This window comes from Furipterus horrens, unplaced genomic scaffold (assembly GCF_987537825.1).
Source record: "Furipterus horrens unplaced genomic scaffold, mFurHor1.1.pri manual_scaffold_7, whole genome shotgun sequence".
Classification (NCBI taxonomy): domain Eukaryota; kingdom Metazoa; phylum Chordata; class Mammalia; order Chiroptera; family Furipteridae; genus Furipterus; species Furipterus horrens.
The window spans coordinates 75,913,151-75,930,146 of NW_028327177.1; the positions used below are offsets into that span (position 1 = coordinate 75,913,151).

Genomic DNA, 16,996 nt, shown 5'->3' on the forward strand with positions numbered 1-16,996 from the left:
CTAGACCAATCAGGCTTAATACATTTTAAAATACCTGGAAAGCTTTGTCAAATAAGAAAATTTTACAAAGAAGCTCAAAAACAATTGGCTAATACCTTTGCTCACTTACAACAATTTATAGCCCAGGCAGGCTTACAAATAACTCCTAAAAAAGTACAACAATTAAAGCCTTCGTGACCTCAAATGCTCCAAATTAATTCTCCAAAACCTTTAACTCTCAATAACCTCCAACAATTGTTAGGCATTATCAATTGGCTAAGGCCTAGCCTTGGTATAATTATCTACCCAGCTTATTCATCTTTTCAACAACCTTAACTCAAGTTTATTTACAACAGCTTTTTAATCAATCTCTCTAGACTTCCAATGCACTATAGCTGATTATGTTGAAAAGCTCAAGATCAATCTTCCTTCAAATAAACTTTTACAAGATATACCTCAATTAAATTTACGTATTAAAAGTAAAATTAGTCCTACCCCAATATCTGGGGCAAAAACTATTTTCATAGATAAATCAAAAAAATTGAAAAAGCAGCCATTACATAAAGGAAAGAACAAAGTTTAAAAGATTGTGTAATTCACAACCACTCATCCACCCAGAGAGCTGAACTCTCTGGAGCTATTATGGCCCCCGAACAATGGCCTAATAAACCCCTAAATGTAGTCTGTGATTCTGGCTACACAGTGTGTACTGTACTCCCCATAGATTAAGCTTTACTTAAGGAGTCTATAGACCCCCAGTTATTCAGTTTATTCCTGAGTAAACTGATAGGAAAGCACATCCTGTATTTGTCACACATATTCGCTCTCACTCAGGCCTTCCAGGCCCTATGGCAAAAGGCAACAAACGCACTGACACCTTAGTCAGTATACTAACTACCTTCCAAAATGCAGTTGCCTCTCATAAATTTTACCACCAAAATTCTCAAGCACTTCTCAAAAAACTTGGCATTCCCTGTTCTCAAGCTGAAGAAATGATCTGGGAATGCGCGAACTGCCAAATGCTGGGTTCAGCACCACCCAGCAGTGGGACCAACCCTTGAGGATTGGCCCCCCAAGTAATTTAACAAACAAATGTCACTCATTACCCCTGCTTTAAAAAAATTTAAATATCTCCATATATCTATAAATAGTTACTCTAAGGTGTTGCATGCCTCCGCTCTTACAGGAAAATCGGCCAAGCATATTCAAGCACATTAACTCGAAACATTTAATTTCTTAGGTCAACCACAGAAAATAAAAACTGATAATAAACCAGGTTATATAGCCCATCATATCTTTAAAAATCTTCTTAAAAAACAAAAAAGGAGGAGTATAGAGTCCTTCCCAAAGAATCTAACTAATTTAGCAACCTAATTAGACTTAAGTTTTTAAAAATTTATTGTGTTTCTTGTAGAATGTTGGGTCAAAAGAATTATGTATGTTGCAGAAAGTCCAAGTAAGTCGTAGATGGCCTGTGCAAGTTGAAAAAGAATTGTGTAGGGGAAAGGAAAGAAAAAATAAAGTGAGGAAAAAGGAAGAAAAAAGAAGGCATAAAAAAAAAAAGAGATTGTGTATGGCATGGAAAGAAAGGACATTTGAGTGGGTAACTAAAGAATATAAATGGAAGTAAAAAAGAAATAAGAAGGAAAAGTAAGCATATAAGTCTTTAAAACATTGTAAATTTTAAACCTAGAAGCTGCAGTCCCGGGAATAAGCCATGCCAAGCTTGCTATCTCCCCTGACTTCTCTAGCCTCTGTGAAAACTTTCAAGGTCTCTAGATAATGAAAAGTTCACTTTTAAGCACAATAAAAGAATGCAGTAATCACCAAAATAAAATTGTTTTTCTTTTTCAAGCTTCAAAGCAGGAACAGTGAGGCACTCTACACTCCCAACACCCTCCCAGGAAATAGCTGCCACTGTTTAACCCCTTGATTACAGAAATAGGCTTGTCTCTGCTTTACATGCAAAAAGTCCTAGGTTTGTAACACCATCAAAAATGCTATCATTCCAGCAAAGGCCCTGAGACTGGATGTCTCCACAGTCCTACAAACTCAAAGTCTGGTTTGTAAGTTATTTTGTAAATTAACCATTTTGTACAAGTTTATCTATCTGCCTGACAAGCTCCTAGATCCACTCCAACCAGGAAACCAAGTCTTGCTAAATACCTGGAAGACTCAAGGCTCTGAACAGCCACTGGCTAAACAACAGACTGGTCCCTATGATGCCCTGTCGCAGACCCATATTGATGAGAAAATCCTGGCCCAACCCTCAGCCACGGAATTAGCCATACTGTGGCTGGGGGAATGACAGAATGCCCTGGTCACCTGACAACAGCTTGGCTGCAACCCTGAATTCTTAGGACTATGTGTCAGTCACCCCATTAAAACGGAACTCTAGTCAGCATTCTTGGGATGACAATACAATATCATCTATGGGGTACCTTTCCCACCAGCCTGAAAGGCCAAATTGATTGGCTACAATTTGAACCCCATCAGCAGCTTATGGACATTAAGCAGCTTGCTAAATAAAAAGTGTTTCAAACCCTAAGTAATAACCTCCAATAGTTTAACCCTATAAATTGGTTTCAAAAACTAAATTTACGTATATAGAAAATAGAAGCAACTGAATGTTTATTGGCTGTTGTCATACTCTGTGTCCTCCAATGTGTCTACAAATTATTTATCCATAATTATATTCAAGAAAAGCAAGCAGCAAGCTTTATAGGCCTTTCTACTATAGGTATTACAAAAAACAAAAGAGGGGGTCATGTGGGGAACTGCTCCTTGTGGTTTAGGGAATTGTAGCCCTGGCCTGAGCCTGACTTGCCACCCCCCTTGACTGTGCTTGTCTTTAAGTCTCAACATAAGTCTGCGTGGGAGACATAACCGAAAGCCACTCAGAGGATTTCCATGAGAATTGGATTTAAAGAATGCTTATTATGCTTTAGAACTTGCTCTGCTTTTCTTATCTCTTAGTTAAGTATAAACAATCTCTAACAAGGAATGTATGAAACCTTGCACCTTATCCCAGTGTGGCATCAAGGTGTTTAATAGACCCTGACACAGACTGGTCACTGTGCCCTCTGTACTGGTACTTGCAATCTGCTACTGTCAACTGTAATCCAAGTGCCTAAAAGCTATCAATGATTCATAAATTTTGACCTTGTATCTCCCGTGCATACCCTTCTCAGTACAAAGCATGAAGAACGGAGGTCTTGCACTTTTCTCCATTAGAGGGAACAGCTGCCTCCCTTACTCCCCAGACAAAATACAGTGTCTTGGATAGGTTTGTTCCACTGCAGTCATGAAACCTCTGCTGGAAAGAGTAATTTCTAATAGAGCCTAGGGTGTTGGAGGCAACTCCACCTCATCTGGCACCCAAACATGGGGCAGGTCAGCCTCAGCTGACAACCAAAGATCTGACACTGTCTCTATAGATTTGTCCTTTCTAGAATGTTATATATTCAGATTGGCTTCTTTCACTTAGTGATACAAATTTAAAGTTTTTCCATGTTTTTTTCATAGCTTGATAGCTTATTTATTTTTAGTGCTGAATAGTATTCCATTGTCTGGATATATTACAGTTTATTTATTCATTCACCTACCGAAGGATGTCTTGGTTTTGTCAACTATGAATAAAATGCTATGAATATCTGCCTGCAGGTTTTTATGTGGACATAAAATTTCAACTCAATTGAGTAAAAACAAAAGAGCATGATTGCTAGGTTGTATGGCAAGAATATGTTTAGTTTTGTAAGAAGCTGCCAAACTGCAGAAGAAACTTTTTAAAACTTGCATAATAAGAATAATTAAAATTACAATATCTTTCATTTATTAAGTGCATACTCTAGACTATGAACTTCACATATAATAATTTAGTTTAATCCTAATAACCCCATAAAGTAGATTTTTTAAACCACTTTACAGATGAGTACCTGGTGACCCAAGAGAATGATCGCTTGGGGCTCACAGCTCCCTAATAGAACTGTATTTTAAACTCAGGTCTGTCTCACTCCAAATCCCCTGTCCTTTACTGCTATTTCAACCTCTCAGAGCCCAGATATTTCACAAACCTTTTTAAAATGTGTGTTGCATTGTTGTTGCTTCTTAGATTTCTTCTAAAGACAGGTAACTTTCTGTCTGCACCTCTGAGGCTGGCATTTAGGACCAGGGTGGAAGGAAAGAGCTCGCAGATGTCAGGGTCTCAGAGTTCTCCCTGACTCTCTCTGTTGTCCCAGGTGAGACTGCACACATTTTAAATGCCCGCTGAAGTTTCTCAGAGCTTCTCTCCAGCCTCTGTGTTTTTCCATCCCTGTGGCTGAAGCCTTACCCACTTTCTATTTCCCTATCCAATCCTATGAGTCAGCCCTGGTCTGCTGTCTGTTTGGGTCTCCCAGTGTTCTTCTAGAACTCCTTTCCTATCTGCCTTTCTGCAAGCTTTGGCCTCAACTTGAGCCTCACAAAAGTTTCTTAGAGCCCAGTTGCATCAGAAAGCCCCAGGCTCATGCTCCTTCAAAGAGCCAGTTTAGAAAAACCATATCTTCACTTATTGTTAAAATCTCTTCCGTTAGTCCTTAAATTTCAAAAAGTCACTTAGTGATCAAAGGTCAAATGCAAGTCTTCATACCTTTATATCAATGCTCACTAGCAATGGGTCCCACAACAAATAATTTATCCTTTCTAAGCCTCAGTTTCCTCATCTATAAATTAGTATACATTAGATTTCCTAATAGACTGAAATGAGATAATATTTGTGACACTCTCAGCATAGTACCCAGTATGTAGTATGTACGTGATAAATATTAACCATTAATAATAACGTTTACCCAAATAATGATAGATGTCCCTTGATTTCAGGGTAAGCTGGAAGAAATAATTTTGTAACTGGGTTAATTGGGTTACATGTGCATTAACCCAATTAACCCAATTCTGAAATAACTGATGAGCAACAGGGTTCAAGATCAAAGTCTTCTTTTTACCTGAGGGGTGGCCTTGGGCAAGCCACTTAATTTTCTGGCATCTCAGTGTGCTAATCGGTAAAGTGGGAATAATAACTTACTGCCACCACTGAGCCTTTGCGCAGCCATTCCCTCTGCCTGGATGCTTCTCCTGCAGAGCTCTGCGGAGCTTACTCCCTACTTTCATTCAGGTCTCTGCTCAAACACCACTTCTTCAGAGAGCTTCCTGGACACACTCACTGACCCCTGCTCTAATTCTTTTATAGAGTTTATCACAACTTCATATTTATTACCCTAAGAGTTCAAGCTCCAAAGGGCAAGGATAAATTTAGCCTGTTCACTGCATGAGTCCCAGCTACAAAGATGGCAGCTAGGACATAGTAGACTGTCAATTAACACTGTCAAAGGAAAAACGAACAAATCATGTGAGAAAGTTTTCCAAGTACACAGAACCCTAGAGCCATAAGTGTGCGTAGGTAGTTTCTGGCTCAGCTGGAAAACCATGTGAGAGATCTGCAGGTTGACACACCTACAATGTTCAGTTTTGCAGAAAGAAGCGTCTGTTAGACCCACACCTAACCCTGTGGATTGATAATGAGCTTTAAGGAAGCCTGCAGCCCCAGGGAAGACAAGGCCAACCCTGATGGAAGTGTCCTTTGGTGTTTTAGCCAATTCTCATGACACACTCCCTTCCTGCACCTGAGGTCTTAGAGAAGATTTCTCTCTGCACCCTTCCTCATGTAAAGGGCCTATGGAAAGTGTCCAGGAATGTCACATACTCAAAGCTGGGTGAATAAAAAGCCTATCACCACTTCCAGGGAGTTTGCTTTTTTAAGGCTAACCTTTGATTTGTAATGAGAAGTCTTATCTATTTGCAAACTGTCATTTTTGAGTGACTATTTTAATCATTACCTTAGTCAATTATCCCAAACAACCCTCTGAAGTTAAGAGAATGCTCCCCACTTTGCCAACATAAAAACTGGAGGCTCTCAAAGCTTTGTGACTTGCAAAGCACTGAACACTTGGCAGTGACCTCAAAGCTGGGCTTCTTCCTCTGCTTGTAGCTCCTTCTGCCAGCTGGGCAGTGGACACGGCAGCTTAGAGGAAAGAGGGCTGGGAACAAGCACGCAGGCCTTCTCCTTGACTGCTGCTGCTCATAGTAAGGGGATATGTTTCCAAAAGTCTACTGGCAAATAATTTCGAGGGTTTGGCCAGCCAGAAATAAACAACCTATTTGAAGGTTTTAGAGGTTTCAAGACGAGGCAGCAGAGACTAAATAAAGTATTTGTCAAGAGCAAAGGCCCAGGAGAGAGAACAGAATATTTAAAAACTCATGGCTGATGGCATAAGTTTTTACCCAAGGCTCTTTAAATATGTGCCACAAGTAGAAATTTTTGCTATCTCACTTTAGAATATAGAAAGAATGTTACAAAACCAGCTTAAAAAAATAAACATATCCAAATAAGTAAAACATAAACATATATGTGTTTATGATGTGAAACTACATAACTTCAGAAAAAGTAGGTTTATTATACATAATTTGGAAAAGAATAGAAAGCTCTTAGCCAAAACTTCATGTCCAGATTGTGGGTATGAGGATTTAGGAATTTCTCCTATGGATTGTTAAATTTTCAGTTATAATAGTAGCTGTCATTTATTTATATAGCACTTAATATGTGCCAGGAATGGGGTTAGTTCCTTTCCATATTTTTTACACTTAATCATCAAAACTCTATTTACACTTTTCCATTTTATTGATGAAGAGATAGAAGTTCAGAGACATTATCAGGGGTTCCCAACCCCCTGACCATGGACAGATAGCAATTGGAGGCCTGTTAGGAACTGAGCCACAAGCAAATATCACCAGGGCTCTGCCTCCTGTCTGCGCCCACCCCCTACCTCCATCCACAGCAGGGGAATGAAGCTCACCTGATCTCTGCCTCCTGTTCCCTCCCACCCCGGTCTTCCACAAAACTGGTCCTGGTGCCAAAAAGGTTGGGGACTGTGGCATTAAGTAACTCACTCAAGGTCACACAGTTGGTAAGCATCAGCCAGGTCTGGGACTAAGATTATACACTGTAAGATATATGATTGGGAAAGTTGTCTTTGCCAGTGTGGTACCTGGTGTCCAGAATGGACTCAGTCATTGTAAGTGTTCAATAAATACTGGAATAAAAAAATGAATGAACAGCCCTCACTCCTGTATACTCAGCAACCCTGCTGAAACGTCTCACTCTGCCAACATCATGTCTTTTGTACCTGAATGATTGGAGGCATTCGGATTGAGTACTCTCTACATCTGAAGTAGAATAAATGAGAAAAAGAAAATGTGTTACCATTTTCTCTTATTGATTATTGGTGGGAAGTGAGAGTGGTGAAGGATGGCTAGACCCTGTGTTTGCATACCTGTGTAAACTGGGAGTGGAGAGTGGAAGTAAGCAGGGAAAGAACACTTTGCTGTGTCACCAGCAAGTTCTCAGACATGTCCCCCACTGCAGGTCTGGCAGGCAGAGAGAACCCAGGACTTCAGAACTACACCGTCTGATGACTCTCAGGGAAGAAAAAAGGAAATGACCAAGCAGCTTCCACTGTAAGAAAGGAAAGCAGAGACCCAGTGAGAAGCAGAAGTTTCCTACCAGTGTCTTGTTTTTGTTCCCTAACCTAAACTGAAAGTGTATGGTGTCATAAAAATCTGACGGAACTAGAAATTAAGAGACCAGGGTCAAATACCTGATTTGCCACTTACTTGGAAAGCTTTTTTCTGCTTTGGACATTAGTATTTTCATCTTTAAATAAGCAGTTTGAACTAAAACCCTCCCTTTGGGCATTTAGAACTACGTGTATGTTGGGGGTATTTTGGTGGTCACAATGATTGATCAGTGGCGTTTCTGTGTGTGTTGTGGGGGCAGAGCAAGGATGCTAAATGTATTAAATGCTTATGACCACACAATGAGAAAATGTCCGATTTAGAATCTGGAACAATGATTAAGAACTGCTTCATTGTGAAAATGCTGTGATTCTATTCCAGCCACATGGATTCAAAGCATTAAAATCACATAATGGAAGGAACTCAGACTGTGTTAAAGAAATCAAAAGTGATGGATATAATAAATGTTTAAATATCTCCTAGTGTACCTTACTTTTATAAATGTCAGTACAGTTTTTTTACTTGTAGCCCTTGTCCCAGAAAACAGGAGGGAGCTGGCTCCCAAAAGGAAATGTCACAGGCAGCTGTTAAAAGACACAAGAAGAATTAACAGCCTTTTGGGCATAGCAGAGACACAGCTCCTTCTCCAGAAGGCTGCAGTTGAAGTGGATGGCAACTCAGTAGAGTAGAAAGGCCTGAGATCAGGTAGGCCCCTTTCCTTAGAACCTGGATGTTTCCCACCTGGAGGGGAGAATGGAGCTGAAATGCTCAGAGAACAGCGAACCAAAGGCTGAGCTTGAAACAAGGAGCTCACGACTGGAGGCTGAGGTAAAGGAGACTTGAGCAGTGGGTGTCCTAAAAGAGGGGAAGCCAAACACCCCGCAGTAGATACCTGTGAAAGATGCCCTGACCAGACAGAAAAGATCCCCCAAAGGAGGCCACTGAATTTTCACAGATGAGCTGTTCCTTTTCCACCACCCAAATGAAGCTAATTAAACTTTTCCCTAAATCCCAATGCCATCTTTGTTATTGTTGTTTTACTGAGCTATAGCATACACAGAGAGAAGTATACAAATAGTAAGTATACAGTTTGATAAATGTTTACCCATGTGTACACCTATATACCTACCACCCAAATTAGGATATAAACCATGTCATGTTCTCTCCCAATCAATACCTGCTGCCAGAGTTATTAGAACCACTTTTTAACTTGATCACCATAGGTTAGTTTTTGAACTCCATGTAAGTAGAATCATAAAGTGTGTAGTTTTTGTTGTCTTGTTCTCTTCATTCCACATTATGCTTCTCAGATTCAGCTATGATTACATGTAGCAGTTCATTTTTCCCCTGCTAATGGGTAGTATTCCATTGTAGGACTGTGCCACAATTTATTTATCCATTCTACTATTGATGAACACTTGGGGTATTCAAAGATTTCATCTTGAGAAAGAATATAAAGTATGGAAACCCTTAAGATGAGAGAAACCACCCCCTTAAAGAATTTGAAGCTGAAAGAGACCATTTTAACCCAGAAGAAGTGGAATGACTTCCAACTGTCAGGTTTACATTTTCACCAGCAACTGCAGAAATGGGGGCTTCAGGAGAAACCAGATGGCAGAGGAGTAAGTGGAAGCTACACTAACTTCCTCCTAGAACTAGTCTGGATTTACAATGTAATTTTGGAGAAATCATCTGGAATAACCAACCGAACACCAGCTGGAGAGAAGTCTTATAACCACGGAGAGACAGAAAAGGCTGCTACATCACAACGTGACCGGTAGGGAGTGCGGAGACGCGGAAGGGCTGGCTGGGCTCCCACGGGTGGCTGCTGAAGGGACTGAGAAACAGCTCAGCAGCCGGGGATTCCCCCTGAGAAGGGCAGGGTCTAAACCCCCAGCTGAGCTTCCCAGCCTACAGCAACAGAGTGGAAAGTAAAATAGTATCCAGCTGAGAAAAGCGAAAAGCCACAGGGTTTCTTGCTAGCCGGAGAGAAACAGCAGGAGAAACAGAACTGTTAAGCGGATCACATATGAAAATATTCTGCCCCCACTTACCCTGGGCACAAGAAGAGGGAAGACAGAGAGGACTGGAAATGCTTGGGGAGAGTTTGGTGTGGTGGCTTTGAGGGGAGAGCTGGGGAAACAGCCGGCCGGGTCCCAGTGCTGACTCATCCCCACACTGCAGGCAGACCATTCCCGGCCAAGTGGCGTCAGCCTGAGGGGAAGCAAAGGCCCTGCCTACAGGAATTAAGCTGCCACGCCCACGGTCCTTAAGCCTGACAGCTAATCACAGGTTGAATAGATTAACAACTAAAGAAGCCAGACAAAGGCAGTAGATTCCTGGAAGTCTCCAACAGGCTGCCTAGGCCCAGACTGGTACAGGATCTGACACCACCAGAGGCAGATCCAGGAAGTGCAGATCATTCTAAGAAACACCAACAAACAATAGGAGTTACAAAAATGGGGAGAGAGAGAAACAACCCCCCATTGAAAGGAAAGGTAGAGTCCCCAGAAAGAGTGCTAAATGAAATAGAGGGGAGCCAACTATCAGATATGGAATTGAAAGCATGGATTATGGAGAACCTCAATGAGCTCAGCGGAAACTACAAAGAACTCCAGAAAAACTACAGTGAACTCCAGAAAAACTACAAGGAACTCCAGAAGAACTATAAGGAACTTACTGAGAATTATACCAGCATCAAAAAGGACATGGAAGCTATCAATAAGAGCCAGGAGGAAATGAAGAATACAATCTCTGAATTGAAGAACACAGTAGAAGGAATTAAAAACAGGCTAGAGGAAACAGAAGATCGGATCAGCGAGCTGGAGGACAATGTAGACAAAAACTCACAGACAGTGCAACAAAATGAAAAAAGACTGAACAAGACTGAAGAGGCTCTAAGACAGCTGTAGGACAACATGAAACATAATAATATCCGTATCATAGGAATTCCAGAAGGAGAAGAAGAGGAGCAAGGGATAGAAAACCTCTTTGAAAAACTAATGACAGAAAACTTCCCTAACATGAGGAGAGAAAGAATCATGCAAGTCCAGGAAGCACGGAGGGTCCCAATGAAGATGAACCCCAACAGGCCCACTTCAAGACACATCATAATTAAAATGCCAACATTCAAAGACAAAAAGAGAATCCTAAAAGCAGCAAGAGAGAAACAACTAATAACATACAAGGGAGCTCCAATAAGGCTATCATCAGATTTCTCAGTAGAAACACTACAAGCCAGAAGGGAATGGCAAAAAATATTCCAAGCAATGAAAAACAAAGACCTACGATCAAGAATACTCTGCCCAGCAAGGCTCTCATTCAAAATGGAAGGTGAAATAAGGAGTTTCCAAGACAAAAGAAGGCTAAAAGAATACATCTCCACGAAACCAGCATTGCAAGAGATGCTAAAGGGTCTGCTTTAAGAAGATGAAGAAACAGAGAGAGACAGAGAGGAACACGAGTACAAAGGGGGAAAATGACAATGAATAAGTACTGAAAGAAAGAAGGAGCTTCTACCATTTGCAACAACATGATTGGAACTAGAGAGAATTATGCTTAGTGAAATAAGCCAGGCAACAAAAGAAAATTACCTTATGCTATCACCTGTTACAGGAAACTAATGAACAACACAAACAAATGAGCAAAATTGAACCAGAGGTATGTAAACAAGGACTAAACTAACAGTAACAAAGGGGGAGATGGGAGGGAGAGAAGTGGTAAGAAGGGGAAGGGTCTAGTCAAAGAACATGTATAAATGACCCATGGACATGGACAACTGGGTGGAGACTGAATGTGGAAGAAGGGGGGGCAGGGTGCAGGGAAGCAAGAGGGGGTAAAAAGTGAGACAACTGTAATGGAAAAACAAACAGAAAAATTTTTAGTGGGGGGGAAAATAAAAATATAAAGAATAGAAATGCAAGTTCAGTGAATATTAGAAGGACAAGGAATTTCCTTCACACTGTATATTTTTCTCCCTATCTCATCCCTCCAGAATTTGGCATTCTAAAGAAGTAAGTAATGACCTAACTTTCTTTGCATAAAACTAATAAGACCAATTGTTAATAGAGGTTTTTTTTTCTTTTTTAACTAAGACTTTGAATGGAATGTCATGCCTAAAGGAGACATGCTTGGGCTTTGATTGTTACCAAAAAGCCCTGAGCAACTGGGACTGACTTTCAAAGGTAATAAAAGTCCACAAGATAAAAGGCCTGGTACCTTGGATGGATGAGCGGTCCATAGCAATCTTTCCAGGGAAGGAATGAAGGTTGTTTTCCTGAAAGATGGCTAGAAGGGACCTTAAGGCACAATGGAAAACCAGGAGGACCTGGAAAAGACAGGTGTGTACAGGCAAGGCTGAATGCCAGGTATGTGGCCCAGCTTCTGTGCCTTGAAGGGCAGACTGAAGGTCACCCTAAATGTTCCTTGCGTAAGTTCCAGCAAAACAGAACTAAAGATCATAAGTGATCATTTGCTGCTCTTGTTGTGTTTATGCAAATGAACAGGATAAATTAAAAATGAACTTAATGCAGTCCCTTTAATGACAAGGAGGGTAATCTTAGGGAGAAAAATCACGATTCGAAGAAGATCACAATGCCCAGTGGTAGACTATAAAGTAGTGCAGCTAACCATCTTTAAAGTTTCTTTTCATTTAAAATTTGTTTTCATTTGAAAGTTAAACTATGTCTGTGGCATTATCAAAGATGTTTAATTTACAGGCAAGAAGAATGTCAAATGCCTTGCAACTGGATGTCTTTCTGATAAGACAGTCCTACAGATTTAGAGACTTGTATGTGGGTTATGTTACATAAATTAACTTGTGTTTTCTGTTTTCAAAGGGCATAAGCCTAAGATCTCACTATCTGAGTGATTGACTGTACGTATAGGCCTCACTTAATCCTGTCTGCATTGCTGCCTCCTGAGACTCAATGGTTTGACTGAACTAAGTGGCTGGGTTGGTAAAGAACGGGGTGGTCTGTGGCCTTCACTTTAAAACTGGTTTCTCTTTTCTATCCTAATGGCTTGGACAGAAAGAACCCAGAGGCCTGAGAGGGGGGAAACCTAAAATATTTCCCTCAGTCCAAACTAAGTATAATGGGCAAAAGGGTTTTGGACAGGTGAAATGTACCTGGCATACCTTCCTCCAAAGAAGCCCTTCTTTTCCCTAATGTGGGACATTGAAAAATTAATACCTGTCTTTTGTCATCTAGTGGTTATGGATTGAATGATGTCCTTTAACCCTGTTGCCCCCAGAATACAACAAGAATGCCAGCCTGTTAAACCAAGCATGCCGTTGTCCAGAGACAGGCAACCAACCTGGAGTCTGCATGATCCTTCCCCTTGTGGGAAGGCCACCCTCCCCTCCACACCCCTACTCTTATTAGGGATTTCTTGACCCACAGGTGGGTAGGGCGATGACCATGTCCAGCTTGAAGCAGCTAGAGGAGCTTGAGACCTTCGCCCATTGTCCTTTATAAGATTGTAAAGGGTCTTAAGTCTGAGAGGGAGGGATTGTTATTTTTTATTGTTAAAATATTTAACTAATTAATTAATTATTTTTAAAAAAGAAGAAGAATATATGAAAGGGTGAGACAGGAGAGCTTGTATGTACGACCCATGGGCATGGACTTGGAGAGGGGATTGTTGGGGAAGTGGGGTGTTGGGCAGAGGGGAGCAAAGGGGAAAAAATTGGAACTATTGTAACAATATAATCAATAAAGTATACTTAAAAAAAAAGAAATGGGGGCTTCAGAGATCAATGAAATTGGTTAAAAGCCGTTTTTAAATATTTTTTGTACATCTGAGTTGAGGAGTGTACATTTTGGCCCTGTTATTATGGCTTTCTAATAAAAATGGACTGGCTTTAGGCTTACTCAAGCAGTAGACCAGTTGTTACCTTACTATTAAAACACTAACAACTTGGAAGAGAGACACTTGAGAGGTTGTACATAAAAAAACAGGATGAGTTCTAGGGGAAAATATTCAGAAGATGTGGAAAAGCTGAGTGAACACATCAAACTGGGAAGAAGTGCTGGGCTCACAGAGGACTCTGACAGAATTTAAGTCAGCAGGGTAACAATCATTAAAGAAACACTAGCCTGATTCAGAAAGGTGCACAATTTGTCATCCCACAGTGGTCAAGGACTCTGTTATGACTAATTTCAACTTATTTATCTTAAGAGAAATGGGAGGCACCTGGAGAGTTTCTCAAATAACCTCAATGACTTAAGAGATAAAAAGGGGCCAAAGTGAACAAATTAGTAGAGTGAGGGCAGTTTTTGCTTTAAGAAAACACTCTGCTACCCTTCCCATGGATATTTTGGTCCAAAAAGAAAGTGATGGTGTACTTTCACTGTAACACTATGTCTTCATATGCACAACTGGACTAGAAAAAGAGAACATAGAAGACAGCTGTATATCATTGCCTCTGTGGTACACATCAGGGTGTCCACAAACATTTCAGCTCTTTCTTTCCTCTGGGCACATGATAGGACTGCAGTCCCTGCCTGCTTGAAAACAGACACAGCCATGTGGCTTTGTTTAGTCAATGATGTGAGCAGAAGTGACAATGTTTAAAGCAGGAGCTTTAGGAACCACTGTGATTTCTCCCTAGATACCTGGTTTCTGCTCACGGTTCCTTCAGCAGCCTGGGTCCCAGGGGAAGCAAGACCCATAGCCAACCCTTGCTGGTCATGTTTGTGAACAAGAAATAAACTGCTGTTGCTTCAAGCAACTGAGATTTTTGGATTGTTTGCTACCACAGCCTAGCTTACCCTGAATGATTAAACTGCCCACCAATATCTCTGAAAATGGTGACTTGGCTCTGTGTCTTTGGCTCCTTACCCCCAACTCTAAGCCAAGGGTGTTGGACACTTTACTTCTGATCAAAAACCATCCTATAGCTTCTTTCTCAAAATTTTGTATGCGAAGACATATAGATGATAGGTACTCCATCTTAGAGGCTGCAGCTAAGAAGAGCTAATAGATCATTGGGATTGTGGGCCATGTTGGGCTAAGTACAAGGAAAACACAACATCTGATACCAGAGAGTAGTAAATGGAAGGGCTGAGGAGAGGAGGCTGAGAAAGGAAGTGCAGACCCCCAACTGGCCCTGATTTTGACTCTCCAGGTCATTCCTATGCAGCTGGTTGTGCTTAGTTTTCTGTTTTTAGCTTCTAAGAAATACCTGTAGACTAACACTAACTCCCAAATGCATACCCCTTTTCCTTGAACTGATCCAGGGTACTTCTTTACCTCCAAAAAACAAACAAACAAAGAAACAACAACAAAAATACTTAAGGAGAACAGAATATAAACAGAAGCAAGACGTTAATAGTAATTGCTTACGCTTACTGTGGGCCAAGCACTGCTCTAAGCATGTTATTTATATATGTTAGCTCATCTAATTCTCACAGGAACATTATGAGGTATACAAGGTTTGTCTGCAAAAAGTCCAGCCATTATTAATGTAATGAGGATAGTTTGCACGACATCAATGTAACCTGTTAGCCAAGGAGAATGGACTGGAACATGCATGCATACACAATGATGACTTCACTGTACTAGTCAGTGGAGGTGGTAGAGACCACTGAGTGAGCATGTGTACTGTGTGGCTGTCACATTCAAAATGATCGAGTAGAGCGATGAATTTGCATCAGATTTTGCATTAAGCTTGAACATTCTTTCATGGAAACTATTTGGATGATTCAGAAGGCCACAGCTATGGGCAACTGGTGATTGATTGGTTAGCTTCATTATGACAAAGAGTCTGCTCATGCATCATGTCTCAAGCAATTTTTTTGTGAAACACCAAATCACCCAGATGACTCAGCCCCCTTACAGCCCATATTTGGTGCCTTGTGACTTCTGGCTTTTCCCAAAACTAAAATCGCCTTTGAAAAGAAAGAGATTTCAGACCACCAATGAGAGTCAGGAAAATACAACAGGGCAGCTGATGGCAACTGGGAGAACTGTGTGAGGTCCCAAGGTGCCTACTTTGAAGGGGACTGAGTGTCATTGTCTTATGTACAATGTTTGTGGTATTTTGTGTCTCCTTCAATAAATGTTTCTATTTTTCATAGTACATGGCATGGCTGGATACTTTATGGACAGACCCTGTATTCTTTTAATACTCTCACTTTTACATAGATAAAGAAGCAGGGGCACAGAGAGGTTGAGTAACTTACCCTATACCACATCATTAATAAGTGATTTCTGGTTTTAAAATTCATACTTTAAACCACTATGCTTATAATGAACTTTTGATGTCATTGGTAACGTTTTGTTACTTAAAGAGTTTTAAATTCTGTTTTAGCATGTTTAAAATTAAAAATTGTTTTTATTTTAGGTGTGATGATATTTTTAAATGAACTATTGTCTTTAGAACTACATACTAATATATTTATGGATAAAATATGATATTTGGGATTTGCTTTGAGTAATAAGGGAGACAGGAAGTAGATAGGTAACAATAGATATAGACATGAGTTGATCATTGTTGAAAGTTGGTGATGCATACACGGGGATTATTATATTAATTTCCCTGCTTTTGTACAGGTCTGAAACTTTCCATAATAAAATGCAATAATTAATTAACAAATAAATAATAAGAGAAGGCTTGAAAAAGAGTAGAATTTGGAGCCAAATATGAGGACCTTTTTACCTTATGTATGCTATTTTCATTTTAGAGCAAAAGGTTGGCAAACCACGACCAGTGATAAAATTTTTTATACAGCTTGTAAGCTATGAATATTTTTACTAATGATTAAAAAAGTGCACATTGCACAAAATTCAAATTTTAGTGTCAACAAAGTTTTATTGAAACAGAGCCATACCCATGTGTTTATATCCACTCTGTGACAGATTAGATACTACAAAGGCAGAGTTGAGTCCTCGTGACAGAGACCACGTGGGCCACAAAACCTAAAATATGACCCTTTATAGAACAAGTTGTTGACACTTTTAGAAGAGGATTTTCTCATGCATAAGTTTGTTTTTAAAAACAATATTGTTTTCTTTTTAAATTAGAAAAGTATTACAAGACTATTATAGACAATGTAGAATACACCAAATAGTATAAGAAGAAAAATGAACAACACCCACTGAGTGCTCATTCTTAAATCATCCTTTCTAATTTTAATCAACCCGGTGTTGACAAAATGAAAGCTTTTCCAAAATAAAGAGTATTCAGGGGTTCAGAAGAGGGTGGTGGCACAGTAGGAGGATCTTTCTTGCACTCCTCCTAGAACCAAGTGGAAATAAAACTAGAGGAACAGTCACCAAGATTTACCAACCAAAGACTACCTGAAGAGGTGCCCTTTTTTTCTTCTTTAAGTATATTTTATTGCTTATGTTGTTACAGTAGTCCCTTTTTTTCTCTCCTTTGCTCCCCCTCTGCCCAGTACCTGCCTTC

General features: G+C 40.2%; 1 long non-coding RNA gene across 1 annotated transcript in view; it reads right to left on the bottom strand.

Moving 5' to 3' along the window:
* LOC150004662 (uncharacterized) overlaps positions 1 to 5,158 on the bottom strand; it is a 97,576-nt gene extending 92,418 nt beyond the window's left edge. Inside the window, exon 1 of the long non-coding RNA XR_016512306.1 lies at positions 5,039 to 5,158. This is a non-coding gene — a long non-coding RNA (uncharacterized LOC150004662). The remainder of the gene's footprint in view (positions 1 to 5,038) is intronic.
* Between the last annotated feature and the right edge of the window lie 11,838 nt (positions 5,159 to 16,996).